This window comes from Pollicipes pollicipes, unplaced genomic scaffold (genome assembly GCF_011947565.3).
Source record: "Pollicipes pollicipes isolate AB1234 unplaced genomic scaffold, Ppol_2.1 Scaffold_3087;HRSCAF=3621_pilon_pilon_pilon, whole genome shotgun sequence".
NCBI lineage: Eukaryota > Metazoa > Arthropoda > Thecostraca > Pollicipedomorpha > Pollicipedidae > Pollicipes > Pollicipes pollicipes.
Window position 1 is genome coordinate 32386765 of NW_023596225.1, and position 24755 is coordinate 32411519.

Genomic DNA, 24755 nt, shown 5'->3' on the forward strand with positions numbered 1-24755 from the left:
GTTTGTGCGTTGTGGTGTGGTGTGTGTGGTGTGGGTGTGGGTGTGGTGTGGGTTGTGGGGTGTGGGTGTATGGGTGTGGCGGCGTGCGTGCGTGCGGCGTGCGGTGGTTGTGCGTGTGCGTGTGCGGTGTGTGTGGTGTGTGTGCGTGTGTGCGTGCCCGTGCGTCCACATGACCCGCCGCGCCCCGCTGTCAGGGAGTGGGTGCCCGGCTGCGGTCCGCGTCTGATCGCGCTCGGTCACGGCGTGTTCTCGCCGTTCCGGGACCTCACCGGCCGCCAGCTGTTACGCCTCTTCCTCGAGTTCGCCTCGTGGCCAGAGTACTCGGCCTGCTCGTTCCACAACGCCGTCCAGCAGGTGAGACAGCACTGCCGGCCGGCGGGCGGAGTGGCAGCGGAGGCGACGGAACTCAAATCGTCGCACTGGGTAGGGTGTGACGTCAGTCACTGCGCGTGACGTCATCTCACCGGGCTTATCGCTGAACAATGCGCGGAGCACATGTTGTGTCGCGGCGAGGTGGTCTTGTGCAGCTGATGGGTCGCGGCGAGGTGGTCTTGTGCAGCTGATGGGTCGCGGCGAGGTGGTCTTGTGCAGCTGTCGTTGTATCGCGGCGGGGTAGTTTTGTGCAGCTTGTGTTGGGTCGCGGCGAGGTGGTTTTGTGCAGCTGTTGTTGGGTCGCGGCGGGTGGTCTCGTGCAGCTGTTGTTGGGTTGCGGTGGGGCGGTTTTGTGCAGCTGCGAGTGGCTAATATTGCTGCGGCTTCACCGCCTGTAACACCAATGCTGAGGGTTTTGCCTTTCTCAAGCCATTGCTCTCTGCTGGTGAATGACCTTGGCTGGCTTTGCTAAAACCTTGCTTGTCAACCGAAATTTCAACCATTCTGTGGCATATCATCGGACTGTTTCGTCAACATTGTATTGCTTCCTTTCCCCAGTGTTGACGATTCCATGATGCTGAGTGATGCTGTGGTTGAAAATATGTTTGGGGCATATGAAGCACCGTTCGTGCATATCGGTTTTTCACCTGCTATGACTACCGCGGTATGGTGGCTATCTGGAAAGCACAGTGCTAGTAGCGATTATCGGAGCTCGGTTAGCATTACGACATGACTCAAGGGCTACGTATTGTTTTTTAAAGTTGCGAAAGTATTTTGGCCTACTCTCCCAGAAGTTGTTGTGCTTCAGTGCATCATTGGGAGAATATGGGCTATATGCTTATTGTGCTTAAGCGTTTATTTTTGGGTCTAGTAGTGATGTCTATTAAGTGGGCGTTCTTTCTCGCGAAAGTCGAATCAGGCAATTCTTGAAATCTCGCCGAAGCCCCTGTCCGTCCATCACGTTCTCCATATACATGCAACGCCCATGGTCATCACGTGGCTTCCCCACATCTGCCGCGTCTGTGCCGGCCCGAGGCGTGCTGGTAGACCTTGTGGGCTGCGTAGTCCCGCGAATGCTGGACATCCAACCACAGCACGGGAGGTGCGAGCCTTGTTATTTATCGGGGGCGACGGTGAGCGTGAGGGGGAGACGCTGCTGATGTCAGCGACCGCCCGGTCAAATTGCATTCTGGCTTCTCGGTCACGGCTAAATTTAAACCCTTTCAACCAGCAACCTTCGCGCAAGAGCAGACTGCCTATAGGCTGGCCGGTGAGTGCCATTCGGAAATCTGGATCACGGCGGCGAGAGCAGTGGTGCCATCGCTGTGGTGGCTTGATGGGCTGGTCCTGACCCTGCCCTAACATCGCCCTGGGCGAGATGCTGACCCGTGTGTCTGTCGCCAGGACGCCCTGGGCGGGATGTCGGAGGAGCTGGATGATGAGGACCTGGCCGGCGAGGCTGGCGGAGACCTGGATGAGTTTGAGCCGGGTCGATGACCGACCGAAAGGCCGTGTGAAGAACCAGCCGTGTTGGGGCGAGCATCCCGGCACTGGGAAAGCTCTCGTGGCGTGGCAAACGTGTGGGGCGAACCCGTAGTGGTGGAGCGAAGCTGCCATGGTGTGGCGAGCGGCTCGTGTCGGAGCGAGCGATGGCGCGAACCGGCCGTGGGTGGCGCGAACCGGCCGTGGTGGTGCGAACCAGCCGTGATCGCGCCAACCAGCCGTGATGGCCGCGAACCGGCCGTGATGGCGCGAACCAGCCGTGATGGCGCGAACCAGCCGTGATGGCGGCGAAACCGGCCGTGAGGGCGCGAACCAGCCGTGATGGCGCGAACCGGGCCGTGGTGGCGCGAACCCGGCCGTGGTGGTGCGAACCAGCCGTGATCGCGCGAACCAGCCACGATGGCGCCAACCAGCCGTGATGGCGCGAACCGGCCGTGATGGGCGCGAACCAGCCGGGATGGCGCGAATCTGTCGGGAGTGGCGCTCTGAGTGAGGTGCGAACGCAGTGACAGTGTTCTAAGCTCCAAGGGGTGAGGCTGGGCGGGGCCTGTGAACTCAGGTTGGAATGAGGAGCAGGGGTGGGAAGTGGATGTCCCGCTGCTACCAGGAGAGGTGTTTTAATGGATTCTACATTGGTCAGCGTACCGGGTCCAGTTTTGTGAATGGAGTTTCAGCCAGACCTTATCTGGTGCAGACAATTGCGCGGGCTTCGGCTGAAATGCAGGTATTGTGGTTCTAGAACATTCGGTAATATTAGGAGTTACAAGTGATCTGTGATAGGGCGCTGTAAGGCATGCCCTGTGCCAGGAATGCGTGGCGTGCGTCGAAGGACCTCTCCACCGTAGTATCATGACGCATAATACAGGCCAACAATATCTGCCCCTCAGGTTAAGCCGCACACCAGCTATGCTGGCAATTGGTTTGGGCGCTCGTTAATGACGGCATGCCAGTGTCATGCGATGGCTCACAGCGGAAGTGCCTTTCTTTTTTGTCTCATGTAGTTTTTGTTTTTTTGTCTTCCGTCACACTGTAGTCTGTTGTTGCGGTGTTCGCATGGAAACGATTGGATGCTGTTGTTTCTACCGCGGACAGTTTTTTGGTGACTTATGGGGCAATAGGCCTTGACGCTGCAAATGTAAATTTGTACCAAAACAGTTCTGCGTTGGCATTCACTAGTTTCCGCTCCCTGTGCGGTAGTACCATGGAACTCCCAACGGCGAAAGCCATGCTAATTTGTGTCCGAGTTTTATTCGCCGTGATCACAGCATTGGCTGTCCGGATTATCTCTGCGACGATAAACAGACAATAAAGATGTTATGCAGTAATCCGGCTCGTTCCAGCTCATGAGCGTTTTGTGACTGTCGGGGGCAGTCACGCCAGATGCTACCGGCGGCACGTACATGTATGCGGTATGTTGTACTTACAGCAGAGCTGCCTGGGTAGATGCCAACAATCAGCCGAGGAGCTTCGCCATGATTACCAGGCGGCGTCATATGCCTTATGTGTGGCCACGTAAGCGCGTGGCATGTGTGGCCATGTAAGCGCGCGGCATGTGTGGCCACGTAAGCGCGCGGCATGTGTGGCCATGAAGCGCGCGGAATGTGTGGCCATGTGGGCGCGCTACAACTGTGGCCACCACTGTGCTACGGCCGCCTATGCGCTGGCCGCGCCACACGCCGTCCCAACTCAGGCGCAGCGGGGTCCGTGTTCGTGTTCGAGCATGGGACCTCTCCAGCCCCAGTCGTAGTCATAGTCGCGAACTACGGGAGTCGAGGAATCAAGCCATTGTTTTTTTTTAAACCGCGAGTTGCGTATCTTAAAAATGACAAGTTGTATTGATTTTGTGTGTGAAAAAAACATGCAAATCTTGGCCACAACACAGGGAGTATTTTTCACTCGTGCAGTATGATAAATCCAGTATATTTTGGGTGTCTGAGATAGGTGGTAACTGTGCTTACGGTAACCTGTCTCACATCTGTGGCTTACTGACTGCGAAGGTCATAGACGTTCATATTGGGCTCGACGGTACTGCACGAGTGTCAAATTTGGGGCGGCACTTTCCATCCTGTTGCCACCAGAGGATTGAGACCGCTCGTGGAATGGCCCCGATCCCTGCACAGACCCGCGTCCCCAGATCTCGCACAGGAGTAGCGTCGACACCGACGTGCCATCACTTGAACTGCCAAACCACCTGCGTCCAAGCGCGGTGTGGTGCGGTTACAGGCACACAGCGTGACGCGTGGCAGCGTGGATATGAGTCACAGTATGTTGCCAACTCACCCGACGATGAAGGCCCATTTCATATTCGTCAGCACGCAAATTAAGGTGGAGACCGGTGGCGCTGGTCGTTAATAATAATTTCCCACATGTTTACGGGGTGGGCTGCAATGTCGCGATCACCGCCGTTCATGTACGCTCATTGTCAATGTTAGAGCGGCAGCTTAAGAGTCGGTGCAGGCGAACAGCGGGATTAATCAGCAGCGGTGCGTGGCAGCGCAGCACGCGCGCCTCAGACCGCGGGCGACCGACGGCGGCGCCGGACGCGCTCCCCGCCATCCTGTGCTCAGACCCGCAGCGTCGGCGGCTCTCAGCTCGGCGCCGTTTGACGGGGCGCCTCCGCAGCCCGGCACCAGAGGGGACGCGGTCGCCGCGGCCCTCCCCAGCCCAGCACCAGTGGAGGCCGCGCGGTCCCGATGTCGCCGCTGTCTGCCGCGCTGCTCGCCTGCGTGGTGGCCGTGGCGCGGCCGCGGCAGCCCGGCACGCTCTGCCTGCTCCGTCATGGTCGCGGGTTCGCCGCCTCCGCCGCCCGGCGGCCAGTCCTCTCGGCGCTCCAGTGCGCTGTGCTCTGCGCGCAGCGGCGCGACTGCGGCGGCGCCAACGTGCTGCGCCTGCCGGGCCACATCTCGTGCCAGCCGCTGGCCGAGGACCTGGTGCGCGTCGCGCCGCGGGTGGACGCCGGCCCGGACGACCTGCTGATGGACATGACGCGGCCGCGCTCCTGCCAGGAGGCGCTGGACCGGGACCCGGGCGCCGCCAGCGGCCTCTACTGGCTGGCTGCGCCGCCGGCGCCGGCGCTCTGCGACATGACGCAGGACGGCGGCGGCTGGACGCTGCTGCTCGCGGCCACGCGTCAGGACGGCTGGAACGACAGCAGTCTGCTCGAGCGGAACGTGAACACGCCCAGCATCTCCAGCGACTACTCCATCCTGGGCTACGCCGACGCCATCAAGGCGCCAGCGGGGCAGCTGAACTTCCTGTACAGGTGAGGGGATGTGCACTGCGCCCCAGCCGCGCCTCGCGCGGAAGAACGGAGGCTGGCGCGCGGCATCTGCGAGGTTGCATTGTCATGCGTATCTGCGAGGCTGCCTTGTCATGCATGTACTGCCTCCGCTCTCCGCATGAGTACGTTTTGTTCTACGAGTTAGGATCACGAGTGCGTACGAGCTCCTTTCGTTCTCGTACAACACGCGTCAGTCCCAATCTCAAGGTCGTTCCGTGCAGCACGCGCTGGCTGGGCGGCTCTGCCCCGAGCCGCCGGCTCGTGTTCAGCGTCCAATGCTTGTCCGGGACGCGCGGTCGCTGCTGCCGCCGCTCCGCTCATGTTGCGTGTTTCAGACTGGAGGCGCAGGCCCAGACCGGTCGCGGCCAGTACGGGGGCATCTGGAATGCCAGCACCAGCCTGACGGCCAACGAACCGCGCCCGTCCAAGCTCGTCACGCGCTTCGGCTCCTGGCAGACCTCCACGGTGACCCCCGAGGACTTCGTCCCGTGGATCATCGAGTCACACGACCGCTTTCTGCTGACCACCAGCTCGGATGACGTGTATTGGGGCACACTCGTTACCCGAGACGAGGCGGAGACGAACTACCACCACAGCCCGTGGATCGGCGACATATACCCTGTTTACATGGGCAGCTGTGATTCGAATTAAGCCGGGACCCGTCCTCGATCCGAACTATCCGGCCCATGTATACACTCACGCGCCGTTCCGCTGATTCGAATCGTGCGCCGGAGGAAATCCCTTCCCGTGAGAGGATCATCCGTTCAGGAAGGGATTTCGTCCGAATTATCGGCCGTCAGCTGTCTAAACAAAAAAAAAGAAAAATGCCTGGCGCACGTAGTTCTGTCCATAGCCATTTCAGCTTTGTGCGGTGTTACCGCTTTTCCACGGGTTTTTAGCTATTGCTCGAGACGGTTCAAGTCCAAGATGGTAAGGGAAAAGAGACGGGAGGTGAAGTTGACATCATGCTGCTAAAACTACTCTTATTATTGAGGGCCTTGAGTGGCTAGCAGCACAGAAATGCTCACGTAATTTAGCCTTGCTAGGCGCTTGATCTATGCAGACAGCAGGCGTCGACGGTGTTTGGTGCTATCTTTCCGCCTAAAGGTTAGATTAGTTTACATCTGGGGCAGGCTCCATGCTTCCAAAAGCCAGATGGAGGTAATATGGTTATTTTATATGGCTTTGACTTGTTCTCATTTTAATTTTTGGATTGCTCAAAATTCTTGCAGAGAATGCCTCCAAGTTTTGTTCATTAAGTTAATACCTTAAGTCCCCAGGAGTGTTTTTGCAGATGTTCCTTAAATTAGGATGCTGGTTGCTTGTCAGTTTAATTTGTGTGAGAAAGGTAGCTTAAAAATTGCTGCATGATATGACAGATGAACAAATATAGATCATTGCAGTCAGCTCGGAATGTGAACTTTTTTAATGGTAGGACCGAAATTGCCCAATGATGGGGTCAAAACAGCAAGAAAGCAAATGTGAACACTGGATGAAAATAGTTGTCATCATTACTCTGCTAAATCCAAGTTTGTGTGTTCCATGTGCAAGAAAACAGTGCATAAACTAACACCTAACACGATGGCACATGCTGCATGGAGAACATGTCTGTGTTGCATATCATCACCTGTTTTTGTGCTGGTGATTAAATATGTCACCTTGGTGCTTTTTTTGTGATGGGTGTCTGCAGGCCACGAGGTAGGTAATTCAACTGTTCAACAATTCTTGCAGGGAGTACCAATAGTTTCTTCCATTAGGTGAATACATAAATGCCCCAGGATTGATTTTGCAGACATTCCTCCTGTGACTTGAACATTTGGTTGACCACCTATTGGCAGGAGGGATGTGCTGGATATTGGTGACTGGCTTGTCAAGGAAATATGAAGTTACGTCACACTGGTAGACCAACTGGCAAGGAAGCAGGGGCTGGAATATTTGTTTTTGATGCAATTAGGCTGTTTGTTGCTTGTCGGTTTAATGTGTGTGAGATAGGTAACTCAATGATTCCTGCATGATGCAAAGGATCAACAAATATAGGCAATAGATCATTGCAGTCAGTGCAGAATGTGAACTATTTTTAATGATGGGACCAAAATTGCCCAGTGATGGTTCCAAAATGTCAAGAAAGCAAATGTGAGCACTGGATGAAATTAGCTGTCATCAGTACTCTGTCAAATCCAGGTTTGTGCATTTCATGTGGAAGAAAACAGTGCATAAACTAAGTAAACCTAACGTAATGCCACATGATGTGCAGAGAACATCTGCAGTGCACATCATTACCTGTTTTTGTACTGGTGAGTAAATATGTTGCCTTGGTGCTTTTTTGTGACACATATCTTTGCAAACCATGAGGTGGATAATTGAGCTGTTGCTATAATTAATCATTTGTTATTAATTTTGAGCCCAGATTGCTTTTGTCTTGACAGCTCTGGGGCTGGTTCACGTTATGATCTTTGGACTGTGCGAACACAGCTGTTTGTGCCACCTAGCCATCAGTCCATATCAGCCAATGCTGTTGACTGCAAGGATATCAAAGCAGTATTTCAACCCTAGTATGTCAAGAAAGCAAATAGCTGCATTCTGACTTGCCAGTCCATGCCAAGTCTAAATGGCAATGCTGCCCTCAGGTACTGATGATGCATTGGATGGGGAAAGACAACATAGTTACACAATTTTTGCCACTAACTATGTAGCATTCATGAGTCATTTCTGTAGCTTAGCTCACTGTTGCAGGCTGCTCATAAATGCATTGGTGCGGGATTAGGTAATGTGTTTCTTGGGCTGCGCAAAGTAGATGACATGATGCTGGGTGGCATACTGATGAGTGTGGTAAGTTTGTGAGTGTCATTGGCCAATACAAGAAAATACCGATTTCGTGCTAGCCAGTTTCCTGCTAGTAAAAATTTGCATATAACACTGCTTATGTGACAGATTTGGCAGTGCTGACTGCGCAACTCCTGTGTTTCAAGTGCTATGGCTTGTGCTGTAGCTACAAAGCCTATGAGTCCCGCACAGATCATTTTTCCAACGAAGTCCACCTTCCTCCTCGCCCTCAAAGCTGTCTGGCGCCCACCATGGCTCGTGACATTCGCCATCCACACGCAGAGTACCGGCTTTTTTCTTCTTGTTTTGTTCAGTTCGCCTCAAAAGCGCAGTTTTCGCCCATAACCCGTTCCTTGGTTCGAACTAAGCGGGATCGAACTATCGACCGTTAATCCGACGTAAAGCCGGTTTCGCCCATGTAAACGCCCCTCGCCGAGAGGGTTAACGTCGCATGATCCGTTCCGATCTTAATTCGAATTATCCTCGGCTGCCCATGTAAACCGGGTAATAGACTCGGGCACTGTGCTGTACTGGGTTCGCTAGGTGCGGTAGCAGGACACCAGCTCACTCAGACGCGTCGAGCTCCGTTCCCGCCTTTCCGTGGCGTGATTGCACTCAGTGCTGGCGGGTACGTGCGCGCGCATGTGTTAGCAAACGCTTGGGAACTTCCAATTTATCCCGAATTGTGCTACATTTCTAGTAAAAGACATTAGTAATAGCCTCATTCCTCGGAAAAAAAACAGCAGAATGGAGATACAGATGCGTCGATATTTCGGCAGCATGCCTTTTTCGAAACAATAGCGAAGTGGATAGTGAGCCAGTTATGCGGCAGGCCCTGCCGCATAACTCGCTTGTGGCATATACTCGCATATACTCGCTAATGCGGCAGGCCCAATAGCCAAAATCTCAAGTCATGCGGCTTTATTGCCCACGCGCCTCATGTGTTCACCCTGCCCCATAACTAGTTATGAGCACGAATTTCACTTGGGGTCACCTATTCGAGTGTGAAGTAAGAGCTTATCCCGGCTTCTCGCACGACTTAAACCTATCTGAACTGTCGCAGAAGACGTTGGGAAACGCACGCACCTAGCAGCCGCCGGCGTAGCGGGACGCCATTTTCTTAGTCCGTGCCCAGTCGCTGGCCTGTGGCAGGCCCAGATGACGAAAATCGACGTACGCCTCGCGTGACGCGCCGGGAGCGGCGCTGCAGTCACGAGACCACGGCCAGCCCGCTCAAAACTTCGCTTGATGTCCACTACTTTCATCAGCGGGCCGGGGTGGGCTGGATGCGACTCTGGCCAGACCACGCAACGCACATCCTGAGCCAGGGCGTAATCGTTCGGCGCCGTGCTGCACTTATTTCGTTTGCAGCACTCAGCACCAATAAACGCTGGCACAGGTTCGCCATGGCACTGTATTTGCTTGATTATGAGCCGGACGCGGATGGTCAAAGACACCGAAGCAGTTCCCCACCGCAAGGCCGACACAGCGTCTCCATGGTGACGAAAAAACATCGTACCACCACCCACAGCAGCCGAAACCAATCAGGAACCGGCACGGATGAGCTCCGTGATTCTAACCCCCCCCCCCCTCCCCCCGAGCTCCCCACTCGTGACAGAACGAGCGGAAACGGCGGCGTCGCAGTCAGCACGGCGCCCTCCCTCAGGATCGCTTACCGGCAGTAACGGAGCCGCTTCACACCGGAGGAGTCCGCCGGGCCACACACATAACACAGCTCACCACCGTCGAACCCCTATGAGACTTTGTATGACGGACACGGACGAAATGAGGCGGCTGCACCGGGGGCAGGCAGCCAACCGACACAGCGTAGACCCCGACGACGGCCTACAGCAGCCCCTGCCGCTTCAGGTCCTCGAACGTCTTGCGGTTGACCACGTTGCCCTGCGAATCCTCGTACTCCTCCTCGGCGTCGGCCTGCCACCTGCCGGAGGTCTTCTGCACCTTGAGCCGCTCCCAGAGCGCCAGAGGCGTCCCTCGATCTGCGTCACGTTGGCGAAGTGAGCCGTGTCGGAATGCCCAGGCAGCGCATGCCGTTGGCGTGCCGCCACTCGGCGAAGTGACGCTGGAACGCCTTGGGCCCCTTGTAGACGAAGTTGCCGCATATCTCGCAGGTGTAGCTGATGTTCAGCCCGTGCAGCTTGTACAGCCAGTAGGGGATGGGCTTGCCGTCCCAGCCGAGCGGCAGGTTCTTGGGGTTGTAGGGCACGTCGTCTTCCTCGTCGTCGCTGTCGGGCTCGCTCGCCTCGGCGTCCGACTCGTCGCGCTCGCCGTCCGTTGCGCGCCTGACGCCGCTCCACGTTCTCCTTGGTGGCGGCGCGCTGCTCCGAGAGCGACTCCACGAACCAGTACACCTGCGGCACGGCCGCACGCCGTCAGCGGCGCCGCAGTCGGTGCGACAGTACGGCACCCGCAGGCGGCTGACACACAATGAACGACACCGGGGGACAATAATACCCCCTTTGTTTTCTTGCTGCAGTCTTAGTTTTTACCGCAGTTCATGGCAAGTTGCCACATATTCGTCTCAAGATCTGAGGCCGGGATACTGCATGGTTAGAAGGCAACCACACCTCTGAATATGCCAGAGCGCACAATTTTCGTATGTTTTGGGTAACGTCGAGGATGCCGGGCAAAGAATATGCACATCTTGCCTTCCTACTCCGCACCATTCTACAAATTTTTCCCCGCACACCAATCTAATTTCGCGAAGCATGGGGGGAGGGGAGGGGGGGAACAGGGGCGGGAGGACGAGACAGGACACACTAGGGACGTGCCAACGGAGAAAGGACACACGAATAGGATGCAACAGCGGAAACGGGCACGCCCCACTGGGAGCATTGACGTATGGGGAGCTGGCGGGGAAGGCATTTTGGTAGCCTCACTCAACTGCCCCACTACGTAACATAACGGTGGTCTCAGTCCAATATCCTGTTAAAACAATGAGCGAACTCAAAAACCTTCAGAATCCTACGATATTGCTGAAAATACAGTAACGTACGCATGCTGCCGCAAGTCTCCCACAACATAAACACTTTAGTGCTCGAAGTTCACATCCAACATTCCACACGACTATGCTAGCCTTCACTGACCTGGGCCTCGAGGAATGCCAGGTCGCGAGACTTCTCCGCCTCCTTGTTCTTGCCGGCGCGGAGGTTCTGCTTCTTGGCGAACAGCGACTGGTCCACGTCCTGCAGTCGCTTCCCTGAGAAACACACCCACTAAATTAACCGGATCGGTCCCAAACCATACTCCCCCGTGCACAGAAGTAAGCGTACGCAGTTACCGCACCTCATTCGAACGGAAGTCGCTACAACCGCGATGTGGGTCGTGCGAGTCAGGCGAGTCGAGAACGGTCGAGCCGTCTCACAGAATCAGTGGCGCACCAACCCCGAACTAGCAATGATGCTCAGGAGGAAGGCCCTCTGTTGGGAAGAGAAAATATTATGGATTGACACCCACCCGTCGACCCGCCTTGAAATTTCACGCGCTAAACCAATCACATTACTTCTGGTGCCAGATGCAGGGTTCGCACCTTCGATGAACAAATTCCACGTGGCGTTGGCACCTTCTATTGACAATAGCCCTTCCGCCAGGTACCTTTTGTAGACACTAAACACGCCACGGAGCCGGATCCTTCGACAGGAGACAAAGCCGGCCGGCAGCTGTCCCGCGCGCGGCCCACTGTGCCGTACCTTTCGTGGAGAAGAGCCGCTGGGCGCGCTCCTCGAGCGTGCCGCCGCACTTGAGGCCGAGCGCCATCAGCGCCGATTTGAGCCGGTCGAGGCCGAGCGAGGCGAGCTCCTCCCACGAGGAGAAGGCCGACAGGTCCAGGTGCGCGCCGCCGTGCGTCAGCGCGCCGCCCGTCTCCTTCGGCCAGCCAGGGAACGTTCCTGGGAAGACGGAGAGGAGGCTAGTCCGAGGCAGAGCGCGAGATCACACACGCGGCCTTACATGTAAGGATAGGCACAGGGGTACGGGATGGGGGAGCAGGTCAGTGACAGGGTCACACAGGACTTCGCAAGGCAGGGCACGCTCTGAGATGGAGAGGAACACATCAGACACTCGGGGATGTTCGTGTCATCGCGGTGGTGGGAATGCCCCCAGCTGCGGCCACTTGACTTCACAGACGGTTGGGAGTGTCAGGGGCCCTGGTCATAGTCTTGCAGGATGGGCCAAGTGTCAGAACTCTAAGACAAAGCGGACGGAAGGTCTTAACACCTCGCGGGGTATTACGGAGGGCAAGAGGAGGGGAGCACGGGGCTGGGGAGCGCTACGCGTCGCCTGACAAAGAAATAGGAAAGTTTTCCTGCGTGCTCGCGGCGAGAAAAGCGATGGAATGCTACTAAACATGTCCAGTGGATAGAAGGTCCAAACGAGAATCACGTACAATCCAGAGGCGCAAAGCCTACAGAGGATTGTGATTTACGTCACTTAGACGTGCTGACGTCAAGCTTAGCATACATGAAGTGATTTAAAACGCGCCATGCAAGAAGTGAATGTCAAAAAGATAAATCCAGCCAAGTGGACAACATAATTGAGCAATATCATTGTAAACTTCCACTTTCCTGGCTGAAAGTCACCTGGCACGGCAACATCCAGCCGCAGGCCTCACCTGCTTCCCACTTCTTGTTGAACTCCTCCAACACGGTCTTGATGCTCTCCTCGACGTCTGTCAGCGGCTTCACCCTGAGAAGGTAGTCGTGCAGGTAGTCGAGCAGCGTCTCCAGATAGGCGCGGTACTCGGAGTTCTTCCGGTCGCGCGGCACCTCGAACAGCTGGTCGAACACGCTGAGGTAGGTGACGTAGTCGACCTTCTCGACGCCCTTGAGGTTGACGTACTTGGTGTAGCACTCGTGCATGTCCAGGTACTTGCCGTAGCCCTCCTCGTCGGTGAACTCGGCCATCACCGTCTCGTCGTTGCTCTGCTCGCGAACCTTGTCCAGCTCGTCGAAGTCCATCGACATGGGCACGCTGATCTCGTTGGGGTGGCGCTTATGGAAGTCCTTGATGGTCTTCAGGCGGTTGTAGAACTCGGCGAACTCGTTGGGCCCGGAGAGCGCGGCCACCTCCTCCTTTCGCACGCCGTCCTTGTCCTCATACAGGTCCTTGAGCATCTGGCTACAGTCGAGGTGGCGGTCCAGCATCAGCTTCAGCCTGTGGTCGGAGTTGATCCGGTCCCGGTTGGAGGACTTCTTGTGCAGCATCTCTTTCTTCATGGCCTCGATCAGGCGCTCCCGTTCCTCATGCTTACTTCTCTGCTGCTCCAAGAGCGTTTCCATGGCTGGAGTCTGACAGCACAAGCCTCAATGGTCGCCGTTTGCCACACAGTGTAAATAGGTTCCTGCAAACATAAGAGAGTGGGTTCTGAATAGTTGTCACCATACACAACATCAGAAGTGTAACTGAGAAGAACTGTATACCTGGCTCACCCAAAACATGCAACAATCAAATGTGAGTGTCATATAACAATGCCATGGACTTGAAACAGAGCACATTTTAAGTTGTATATCTTCACATGAAGTATATGTTGAAAAACCGTAGATGACCGAGGGAGTGTTGATGTTCCCCAGGTGGTAGTCATCATCATTGGGGCTTTACAACACACTCAGCTGCTGGGGCCATATGGCCTTGCTACGTCCCTCACCCTGCCATGTCTCGCCATGCCCCATCACACCAAAGCTCTTAAAAACACAAGTGTCCAGAGATGTGGTGATAATGGATTAAAACATACTTTGAGCAGTAGAATTCATGAACATCTCCTCACAAATTGTCATTTCTGGAGCACAGAGGGTAATGGGGAAAGAGAACATTCTGTTCAGTGCTATCATGCAAGGCAAAGCACAAAATGCCTGATGACATAATATGTGATGTTTTCTTATGCAAAATGTTTCAAGTTGCATGATGGACAGAAAGCAAACAAATATTTGGAGGCTGTGTCATTCATGCTCTAAAACTTTTGCAAAAACATGATGTAGATTGATGATAGCATGATAACACCATGGTACAAGTGATGCTAGAAGTGGTGATGGCATTTGATAGTCATTGACCCTGAGGGTACAATAATGGCAGCCACACCCGGGCAACTCAGGATAGTATTCTGTATGCACACTACAGTTCACTATAAATTTTACATTTCCCTTTCAAAAACACTTTATATCCATATGCTTATGCAAGGCCAGGAGCAAGGCCAGAATTGACTGCAGGTATTAAAGGCATCATGAATATTCTTAAGCCAGTGTGAGGGAATATTGCCATCAGTCTTTGGTCTTTTGGCAGAGCAGTCTTTTGGGGGATTCAGTCTTTTGGAATCTAGTTAGCATGGTACTAGCTTTGCAGCAATGCAATCCTGCCAATGTGAGGTAGGTTCATTATGGTCAAAATTGGGAATATCATTCTGACATGCAATTTCTTGTTGCTCTTGATGCACAATAATTTGTCTATGTTGTAGCAATGACACTGATGATCAGAAATGCTCAGTTTCAAGGGAGCTGACATTTGCAATTGTGATGAGCATGAATTTACCTATTTTGTGATTATTTACGATATGTCCGGTCAGGGTGTACTTTCCTACCTAACGTAGAAAAAATCATTGTACACCATTCGTCGTGTTTAGGGCAGGACATATCGTAAATCATCTCAAAACAGGTAGAATCATGCCCCTACCTTCGAATTTCAATAACTTCGATGGCGAGCTCCCGAGCGCCGCGCGCACCGCACCGCCTGGACTCCCTAGCGCCGTTTTGCGTTGCCGTTGCGTAAACACAATATTTCTGCTTACCAAGAACTCTATAAAATGTACAGGACCAAGGTAAACCATTCCTCGTGTTTAAGGCAGGACATATCGTAAATAATCACAAAACAGGTAGATTCATGATCTTGCCTTCAATTTTTTATAATTACGATGGCGAGCTCCCGAGCGCCGCACACACACAGCACCCGAACCGGCGCCATTACTGCGCGGGTCAAACATTACTGCGCATCAAGCAGCATCAAGAACCATAAAAATGTACCGGGCCAAGGTAACAAGAATCCATGAAATTTGATCCTTGACGCCAACGGGACCATGGGTTGCAGGGGGATTGGGTGGGGAATGAAAGCAAAATGAGAACATGGCAGCTAAATAAAAGCTCACTATATGGCACCTATATGGCATGGAACATGGATGCCAATGGGATGCTGGGTTGAAGGGGATATAGGGTGGGGAGGTTAGGTTAGGTTAGGTTAGGTTAGGTTAGGTTAGGTTAGGTTAGGTTAGCTAGGTTAGGTTAGGTTAGGTTAGTTAGGTTAGGTTAGGTTAGGGTAGGGTAGGTTAGCTTAGCTAAGCTTAGGTTCTGGTCAATTCTCAGGTTGGGTTAGGTTAGGTTAGGTTAGGGTAGGTTAGGATCGGTTAGGTCAGGTTAGCTTAGCTTAGCTTAGCTTAGCTTAGGCTCTGGTCTATTCTCAGTTAGGTTAGGTTAGGTTAAGCTATTTTAGGTTTGGTTAGGTTAGGTTAGGTTAGGTTAGGTTAGGTTAGGTTAGGTAAGGCTAGTTTAGGATATGCTCTGGAAATTTTGGCCTGTGTTTCATAAATGTACCTAAACTCGATAAGAAACGATTTGGTTGCTTTATTATTGTTACCTTGGTCCGGTACATGTTTTATGGTTCTTGATAAGCAGAAATATTGCGCTTTCGCAACAATGCAAAACGGCGCTTGGAGTCGAGGCGGCGCGGTGCGGTGCGTGCGGCGCTTGGGAGCTCGCTATCGTATTTATTAACATTCGAAGGTAGGAGCATGATTCTATCTGTTTTGAAATTATTTACCACATGTTCCGCCTTAAACACGACGAATGGTTTACCTTGGTCCCGTACATTTTGTAGAGTTCTTGGTAAGCAGAAATATTGTATTTACGCAACAGCAACGCAGAAACAGCGCTAGGGAGTCCAGGCGGTGCAGTGCGCGCGGCACTCGGGAACCCGCCATCGAAGTTATTGAAATTCAGAGGTAGGAGCATGATTCTACCGGTTTTGAGATTATTTACGATATGTGCCACCTTAAACACTACAAATGGTGTGCAATGATTTTTTCTAACATTAGGTAGGAAAGTACACCTACACCATATGTCCTGCCTTAAACACGACAAATGGTGTACAATGATTTTTTCTAACGTTAGGTAGGAAAGTACACCCTGACCCAAAAACTAATATGAATCATGGACAACATCATTGGCTCTCCTAACAAGACCCAATTTCAGTAGGGCAGTCAACACAAATGCTGAATGACTTGGCTTAACACTGACTTTGAAAAATGATTTAATTACCAATATCATTATTATAGCAGACAATGACTTTGCAATGGTCATGAAAGACTGATTTACCAAATAAATGCATAAAATCAGCATGCAAAGTTTAATTTGAGACAATCCATGCTGCATTGATTCATACACTATTATGATATGAGCCAAAACTGACCGAACTGGAATGTGACCTGACAAGCGAACAAATGGCAACAAAGTCATGATCTGCATCATTCAGCATGATTTACGAATCCATGGCGAGCCGAATCGCAAAAGCTTTAACCGGACACAGGTCTACTCGAGGCAACAAATCGGTTTTGCGTCACACATATACATACCTACGACAATAGCTCCCACATTAATTCGGTGCGCTTGTGTTACAACCAGCTCAACCAAAACAACCCCTCGTAAAACAACTGCAACGTTTCGATAGCTCCCCGCGTGCGTCGAAACCCGTTTCCCTGTGCCGCTCGTCCTATTCGTCTAATTCCGCAAGCCATACGCTACAATTATGACGCATGCTGCTATAAATACGGCCCTAAAATACAATTGTACTCACTGCATACATACCACACCATAAATAAAGACCCACCATCACCTAGCGGATATACGCTTCGGTGCAGTTTCCCATTCAGCAGAAGTGGGAGGGCTTCAGCCCTACAAATTTTGCAAGAAAGTGGGTAAAATCCTTGGGGAAACCTGTTTGTTGACATGTTTGGGAGGGCAGGCTGTCATTTTCCTCACCGTTCAGCACCACCCTTCCGATCTCTTTTGCGAAACTAAGCTCCTTGACGGACGAGTTACCTTACCTCACCTTATGGTGACCAGGAATTTAAAAGGTCGCTTGATGTGTCGATTCCGGTCTCTTAAACTTCCCGTTCAAGCAACCGAACTGTCTCAAATTAGGAATAATATCGACGTGGGTTGTCATGCACGTCAGCCCAGTGTAAATTGAGCACAGATTTAAACTGTTCAATTGGGGTTGGCGATATTACTACAAGTGGGAGAGCGTTCCAAACATTTACGAGCCGCGTGCTGAAAGATTTTCAACGGAAGCCCCAGTTAGAGGTTTTCTTAGCTTCTTCTAGTGTCCTGTCCAGTAGCGCAAGCGGGGGGCAGGGGGCATGTGCCCACCTTAGGTTCCGGTGGACCCTCACGAGTAAAAGCCCGAAAAGCTATCCAAAGGTCTCATTCATGGGTCCCGGCCCGCAGGACCGGGCACTCAAACGCCAGCCAGATGGCCCTGCGCGCTGATCAGGGGTTTACTTAGTCGTTAGGGTCAATATTTCGATCAGACACCACCAGCAGCGCACAGTCGGCTCCGTGGCAAGGGCCTGAGGGCGCATTTCCCAAGCAGGGACAAAGCCGGAGCCAGCGATTTACATCACTAGGGGCCCACAGCGCCCAACAGGGGCTCTGTACTGTCAAGGGGTCCCGAGCCGACCAAAGGCAGTGTTTGGGGAGGCCCGAAGAGCCTTGAGGGTCCAGCGGGTCCGACGACCAAGGGCCCGATTGGAGGGTCTAAGAACATAATAAACTGGTCGAAGTCTTATTCAGGGGCTCCGACCTGCAAAGACGGACCTGCAGATGACGATCAGAGGGCCCTTTGCGTCGATCGGGGACCCCTGAGTCGATATGGGCCCATATATTAGTCAGGTGCCGCCGTACCACATAGTCGGCTTCGTGTCGGTATGGGCCTGAGGACCCACTTCCCAATCAGCTCTAAAGTCGGGGCCAGTGATCTATACTGGCCGAAGGCCCTGTATATGTCAGGGGCCAACTGCGCCTAACAGAGGGCCTTGTGCTCGTGAGGGCCCCAAGCCGAACAAAGGAAGTGTTTGGTGAGGCCCGGGCGTCCCACCGGAACCGACTATCAAAGGCCCGTTTGGAGAGCATAAGAGCCCGAAGGGTTGACTGCAGGCCACGTAAAAAATCGCGGCCCGTAGGGTCGTGACGAGAACTGCCAGCTTGATGTTTTCTTACACCGTGTCTAAGTCAGCCAGACACCACGAACACCGAACAGTCGGTCCCATGCCCGTCTAAGTCCGTGAGGCCCATTTCCCCAGCAGAAACGAGACCGGGGTCCACGATTTGCAATGTTCGCAGTCCCTAACGCAATGAGGTCCCTGGCCCCTGTATCGGTTGAGGACCACAGTGCCGAACAGTGGTCTTGTGGCGACACGTGGCATCGAGTCGGAGCGGTGTTTGAGGGAGCCCGAAGAGGGGCCGAAGGGCCTCTTGAGACCAAAGATCAAGGGCCCGATGGGATGGCTGAAAGGTCCAAAGGGCTGGCTGTAGATCACATTAAATCACACATTTAGAAATATTCCGTATGTACATTTCACCTGTGTGTTTTTTTAGATTGGTGACAATAACGTATTGGTCTTTATGACAGCGCAAAGTGTTTTTGGAATCTGGTTGTGGAACTGGAAGAGTAAAGCTAAGATTTTGATTTGTCGTGTTACTGTGACTGTTTATTTGTCCAGAGGGCAACCTCAAAGCTGTAAAGAGATTCGCCCGGCGTAATCTTTGAACTGTACGAATTAGTTTTAAAAGACATTGAAAAACGGTATCTTACTATGGTCGTTGTTGCGCGCTCGATGCCCGCCCCTGGCGTTACTCGTAGTCGTCCACGCCGTTCGGTTTCACGAAAACTGCACTCCAAGCCATCTCTATCCTTGCTCCCCGAGATTACAGGCGTATCCATCATTGGGGGTTAATGACGCACCCAGCTGTTGGGGCTATATAGCGTCACCAGCGTCTCACCCTGGCGGGAAGGGCGAGCACCGCGGGGAATCGACTCCATACCTGTGGTTTCCCAGACTCGCAATGGTTAACGCAAGCACGTTAACCACCACACTATCGGCACTCGGGTACGAAGGCGTGAGCCTTTTGGTGTCATTTGTTTCACTAGTCGATTCTGCAAAATGATAAACAACGTTCTCAGGGAAACATGGGATTACCTTGTGCGTTTTCAACCCATTTCGACCCACTCCATTCGCACTAATGGGACCCTTATTTCTGGTAAAGGGCCCCCCTTGAATGCAACACTTCGGGGCATATTCTTGTTCCCGGTCAAGGGCTGAAGGGTCATTCTGCCCCACCGTGGTGTGTTTTCCGGCCGTAATTCTGGCAACACAGGGCGGCATCCCCTGGCCGATCCGGAGACCATTGGAGGGATACATCATATCACATTGGTCCGTCCCCTGACGCGGGAGGCTTTCTGACCGCGCAGTTGGCCCCGGATCGAGGCATGAACCGTCATTAACGCAACAACATCCCTGCTCACCGCAGGTGGTCAAATAATTGGCGCATAGACTCCAGTTGTACTTAACGGGCCAATGCCGGAAAAGGATTGGGCGGCGCACAGTTCGGTACTGGGGGCCCTGACTGACCCAGGGCTCTAATTTTACCTCTATGAGCACTCATGGTAAGTTCCTGTTTCCTTTAATTGTCAGAGGACCCCAACCAACGCAAAAGAGACCCTCTGCCATTCGGGCTCCCCCCCTCCCTGTTGAACAAATCTTCCTCCGACCTATTCGAGGTCCATTTTGACACAGAATGTCCTGTGAGGCACTGTGGATCCCTGAGCGATACAGGAGCCCGACCGATGTAAATCGCGGGCCTGGCCCTGTCCCTGCTTGGGAAATGGGCCCTCAAAGCTCAGACCAACACAGACCCAACTGTTCGTTGTTCATGATCGCTGGCCAAATTAGAGGAACGCTCTGTCTCAGGGGTCCCTGTCGGTTCAAGAGATCATCTTACTGATTTTGAGATCACAGCCCTATTATGGGCGTAAATGTAACACGCAGTGTCCACGCTGCGCGGCCTCAGGATACTGCAACGCCCGGCGTCGAGTTCTTTGTGTAAGATACACAAGCGCGCATGCTCAATACTACGTTACGTGATTTGCACCACTAATCACTTCTGACTGAATGTTAAATATATCCAGACAAACATGGCGTGGCCATGTTAATACAACTTGATGACTCATTTCGATATTCAATCTACATTCGTGGATCCTTGCTATGTCTGTACAACCGAGATAATAATTCCAACAAAGTTTTTGAGCTCTATCGGTTTAAAAATAAAATTCAGTGAACCATTGTAAAATGAACAGCGCCGGCGATCTATGTTATGAATTCATTTGCTGCGTGACTGTTAGTTTGTTTACTATAAACCTAAGGCAGCATTGATCTCGGGGTAAAATCTGGCCTTTATTCCAGTTATAGAAGGTAAACATGTGTAATATACACGTACACACACACACATATGTATATATATATATATATATAGTATAAAAAGCATGTCCTCAATAACAAATGGGCCATGTCCGGCAATTTCTCTTGGGGGTCCTTTTACTATCAGGGGGCCTTTGTCAGCCCTCTGCCCCCCCCCTTGCCAAGACTCTGGCTGCGCCCCCGCCCCTGTCACCTCCGATTTGTGTCTTGTCAGATGCTCCACTGATAGCGACATGCCTCCATTAAATATTTGAAACACCGAAACCATGAAAACGGCGGTGACGGCGGTACAGCAAGGGCGGCTGGGGAAATCAGAGCCTCTCACGATACGGCCGCCCCACTTAGTGGACAAAACGCGCCGCTCGTCCCCGAACCCGCTTCAGCTGCTCCTGGTCCAGTTTGCCGAACGGGCCCCTAGGTAATGACGTCATCCTCCAAAAACGGGCGTACTATGGTCCTGTACAGCACTACAGCCTGTTTCGAGCCACCGCGTAAAACGTTCCAGTATTTTCTCGTGATTTTTATGTGGTATTATTTTTACCGAAATGCTCTCTTACCGCTGCGATATTGTTGCATTGATCCAGGGACGGCACGACAGGACAGGCAGAGTCCTAACGCAGGCTCCAGCGAAAACGAGTCTGACTCTAACATCGACTCCGCTCAGGCTGGAATCGGATTCAGTTTTTACTCCATAGGCTATTCTGCTGAATCGCGTTCGGAAATGATTTGTGCACAACTGACGTCAACACATTCACCTTCGTGGCTCTGTTTTCCGGCAACAAACTTTAAAAAGAAACATCCAGCACGAATCTGCGAATCCCATTTTGCAGCGGACATATCAGATAATATGCTAGCTTTTCCTGTCTACTCATCAGCATCAGGGCTCCACCGTGAAATAGTAGCGCAATTTAAATTCATTGAAAATCGAGCAGACGACGCTGCAGGCGCACGAAACTGTTGACGTGGGTTAAATGCCCTCGCATGTTCTGGACCAAATTTTTCCACATCCGCGAGGAATTTTTGGCAGTCAACATTTAGTACGTAGTATTAAACGCCATGTTTTTGGTTAACGGGAAGGGGGGCATATGCTCCGGGGGCTACATGTACGCTCCTGATGCTAACAACCTCTGACGCAGCACCACTGATCTGCGACTGGTTAGTTGAATCCCTGTAGAGTTCGCGGAGGCTTGACAGTTGGATATATGGTGCACGAATAGCTCGTAGTTGTCCGACGAGTTGCATAAATGTAAAATATTCACAGTAAGGTGACCATGTTGTTCAATCGCAGCTTGATCAAACTCTGCGCTAGATTTGTCCTTTGAAAGTTGCAAAGTGGAGGAAGCATGGAATAAAAAAATGCATCACTTTCTTTATTGAAAGGTGTCAATAATTATGCAGTTAAGATAGATCTAATTGTCCTACCATCTCCGAGTCTTCTGCATGTTTACGTGCCGATTATAATTGGGGTATTCACATGTATACACACGCACACACCACACACACACACACACACACCCACACCCACACACCCACACCCACCCACACACACCCACACTCACACCCACACTCACACCCACACCCAGACCCACACCCACACCCACACCCACGCCCACACCCACACCCACACCCCCCCCCCCCCCACACACACACACACACACATACACACACACATACACACCCCACCCACCCACACACCCACACCCCACACACCCCCACACCCACACCCACACCCCCCCCCCACCCCACCCACACCCCACCACACCCCCCCACCCCCCCCCCACCACCCACACCCACACCACACACCCCACCCCACCCCACCCCACACCCACACCCATACCCCCCCCCACACCCACACCCACACCCCCCCCCCCCCCCACACACACACTCAAGCACGCACACACGCACGCACGCACTCATGCACACACACCACTACGCACACTCACGCACGCACGCACGCACCACACGCACGCACGCACACACACACGCACACACACATGACGGCGTCGGAACCAACAATCGCCCTTCTCTGAACAGACCGCTTTGCACAGGTGTAGAAATCCATTAGTGGGTAATTGTAGCCGTTGTTTTGTTCAACTGTGTTTATTGATGACGAAATCAGCGAAAACGCTGGCGCCCACATCATCTCGTTCATTCTTGGCACGCACACGGTGGGACCCCCCCCCCCCCCTTTATTTCCCGCACCTTGACATTATAATTGGCTCGTCTGCCTGGGTCCTCGTTAAGTTTTAATTCACTTATCACATTTCGGTCTTGCCATAAATGTACGTTTAAGCCCCGTTCAAAGCATATCACGATGATTTGCCAGCTTGACACCGACGCAGCTGCTGGGCCGACCACGAGTGTCAAAGCTGAACGGCGACTCGCTCCCTCGCCTGACCTCCAGGGTTACGGCTCCCTATTTGGACGACGCTCCCCACGTTCCGTCCACGATGGGCGGCCCATTATTCACACGGCCACATCCACCGCTCGTAGCTTTCCGCTGCCGCGCATGCGCCTTAGGCAGCGCCTCGTCCAGCACGGAGCGTCGCTTCCGGCGCTTCTGCGCCCTCGCCTCCCGCCTGCCGGAGCAGGCTTTGCAAGGCACCGCCCACGGCGCGCCCCTCAGAGGCCTGAGGCAGACAGCGCGCTCATGGGACGGTGGAGCCTCTCGGCAGACGACGAGCGCCCGGCGCGACCCGCGTTCACGCCTTACGGTCTCCTCGGCCGGCGCGCTCTGGAGACTCGGCCCGACCGGCCTGTCCGGCGACCTGACTCCTCGTCGCCTTCCCTTATGAGCGTCGATGGCGGGATCCCTATCCGTCCCGAACATCCCGTCACCAATCGCTCATAAGGCCCGGCATGCACCACGTCGGAAGAGAGCGGACTGACTCCTGCCCTCTCCCAAGGCGGAGACACCACGGATAGACTCCGCTAACCGCCCTGCACAATCGAGCATCCCAGGCGGCCCCCACGGATCCAAGGCCACATCATGACCAACGCCTCTTTAGGCCGTCACGCCTGGGGTCAAGCGGGAAACAACAAAACGAGTCGGCCGTCTCGAGAAAAAGAGCGAAACTGTGTCTTGTGCCGCGCTACCCACAAACGTCTATCTGCGTAAAAGCAGGACTACGGTCGTCTGGCTCCTCGTCCTTGTCACAGCAGCCGCCGGGCTACTCGCTTGCCGGCGGGCCGCGAGCGGTGGACTGCTCCGTCCATCCACACCGCGAGAGACTGTCATCTGCCGGCGGGTCGCGGGTGCCCGCGCCGCCATCGCGCACCGTCGGGTGCTGCCCTCTACCGCAATTGCCCATAGCGACTGACAGATGGCGTCCGTGTCTCCTCCCGAACGCCGACCCGGGCGACGCCCCGCGAGTAACCTTTCCGGTCTTGCGGAACTGCGGGAGATCCTTCGAGATGCCGCGGGCTCGCGCGCCTCACCGCTATGCCTCAACATCCCGGAGCAGGCGGTCTCTCTTCGACCTCTAGCCTACATACCGGGGTCATGTCCGGTTCGGAGAATTCGACGCCGTTCTCCCCTATACCGAACCTCCGGCGTCCGCGTCGGATCCATCTCGGACGAGATGGGCCTTCGCTAACGACACAGTAACGCCGTGCATCAATTGGCCAGAGAGCGATCCAGGCCTAATGAAAGGGAGAGGGAGATAGAAGCCGGGCAATACACGCGCTCGCTGGGGGAATCCGCGCAGCATGCGCGGAGCTAGGCCGCGCTAACCTATCACGTGAGAGGCCGTGCATGCGCGCTGGATCGAACCCGTGAGGTTCCGACTTATTGCCTCTAACTATTGACACTAAACCGGCTTCTAACTATTGACATAAAAAGGGGTAAGCGAAACGAGAAATGTACGGCAAACGGTCCACCTGACCCACATCCTGCCACCATTGCATGTCGGCGCGGCCCGTACATCGCGTCTGGCCGCGACGACGGCCAGACGAGGGCCAAGACAAGCCGATGCGCCTCTGCCTGGTTTCCGCCATTGGTAAGCTCCGGACGCCTACGGGGCATGTCAATGGCTGCCGCGCCCAAGCATGCGTCCCGGACTCCGGACACAGCGCGCTCAACGCCGGGCCGAGTGTCCTCTCGCCGCCCGAACCGACCTCGTCCCAGCCTCGCTCCCTCGCTAAACCATCGCTATGCAACTGTCACCTGTATTCACACACAAGACGAGGCAAACATCACTCACACACTGCGACACGCCAGTCCATCGCTCAGGCGAGCTCAGCGTC

The 24755-nt window shown here is 53.7% G+C and overlaps 1 pseudogene; it reads right to left on the reverse strand.

The window, feature by feature from the left end:
• Positions 1-9592: 9592 nt before the first annotated feature.
• LOC119090677 (splicing factor 3A subunit 3-like) lies at positions 9593-16729 on the reverse strand (annotated as a pseudogene).
• Positions 16730-24755: the final 8026 nt, after the last annotated feature.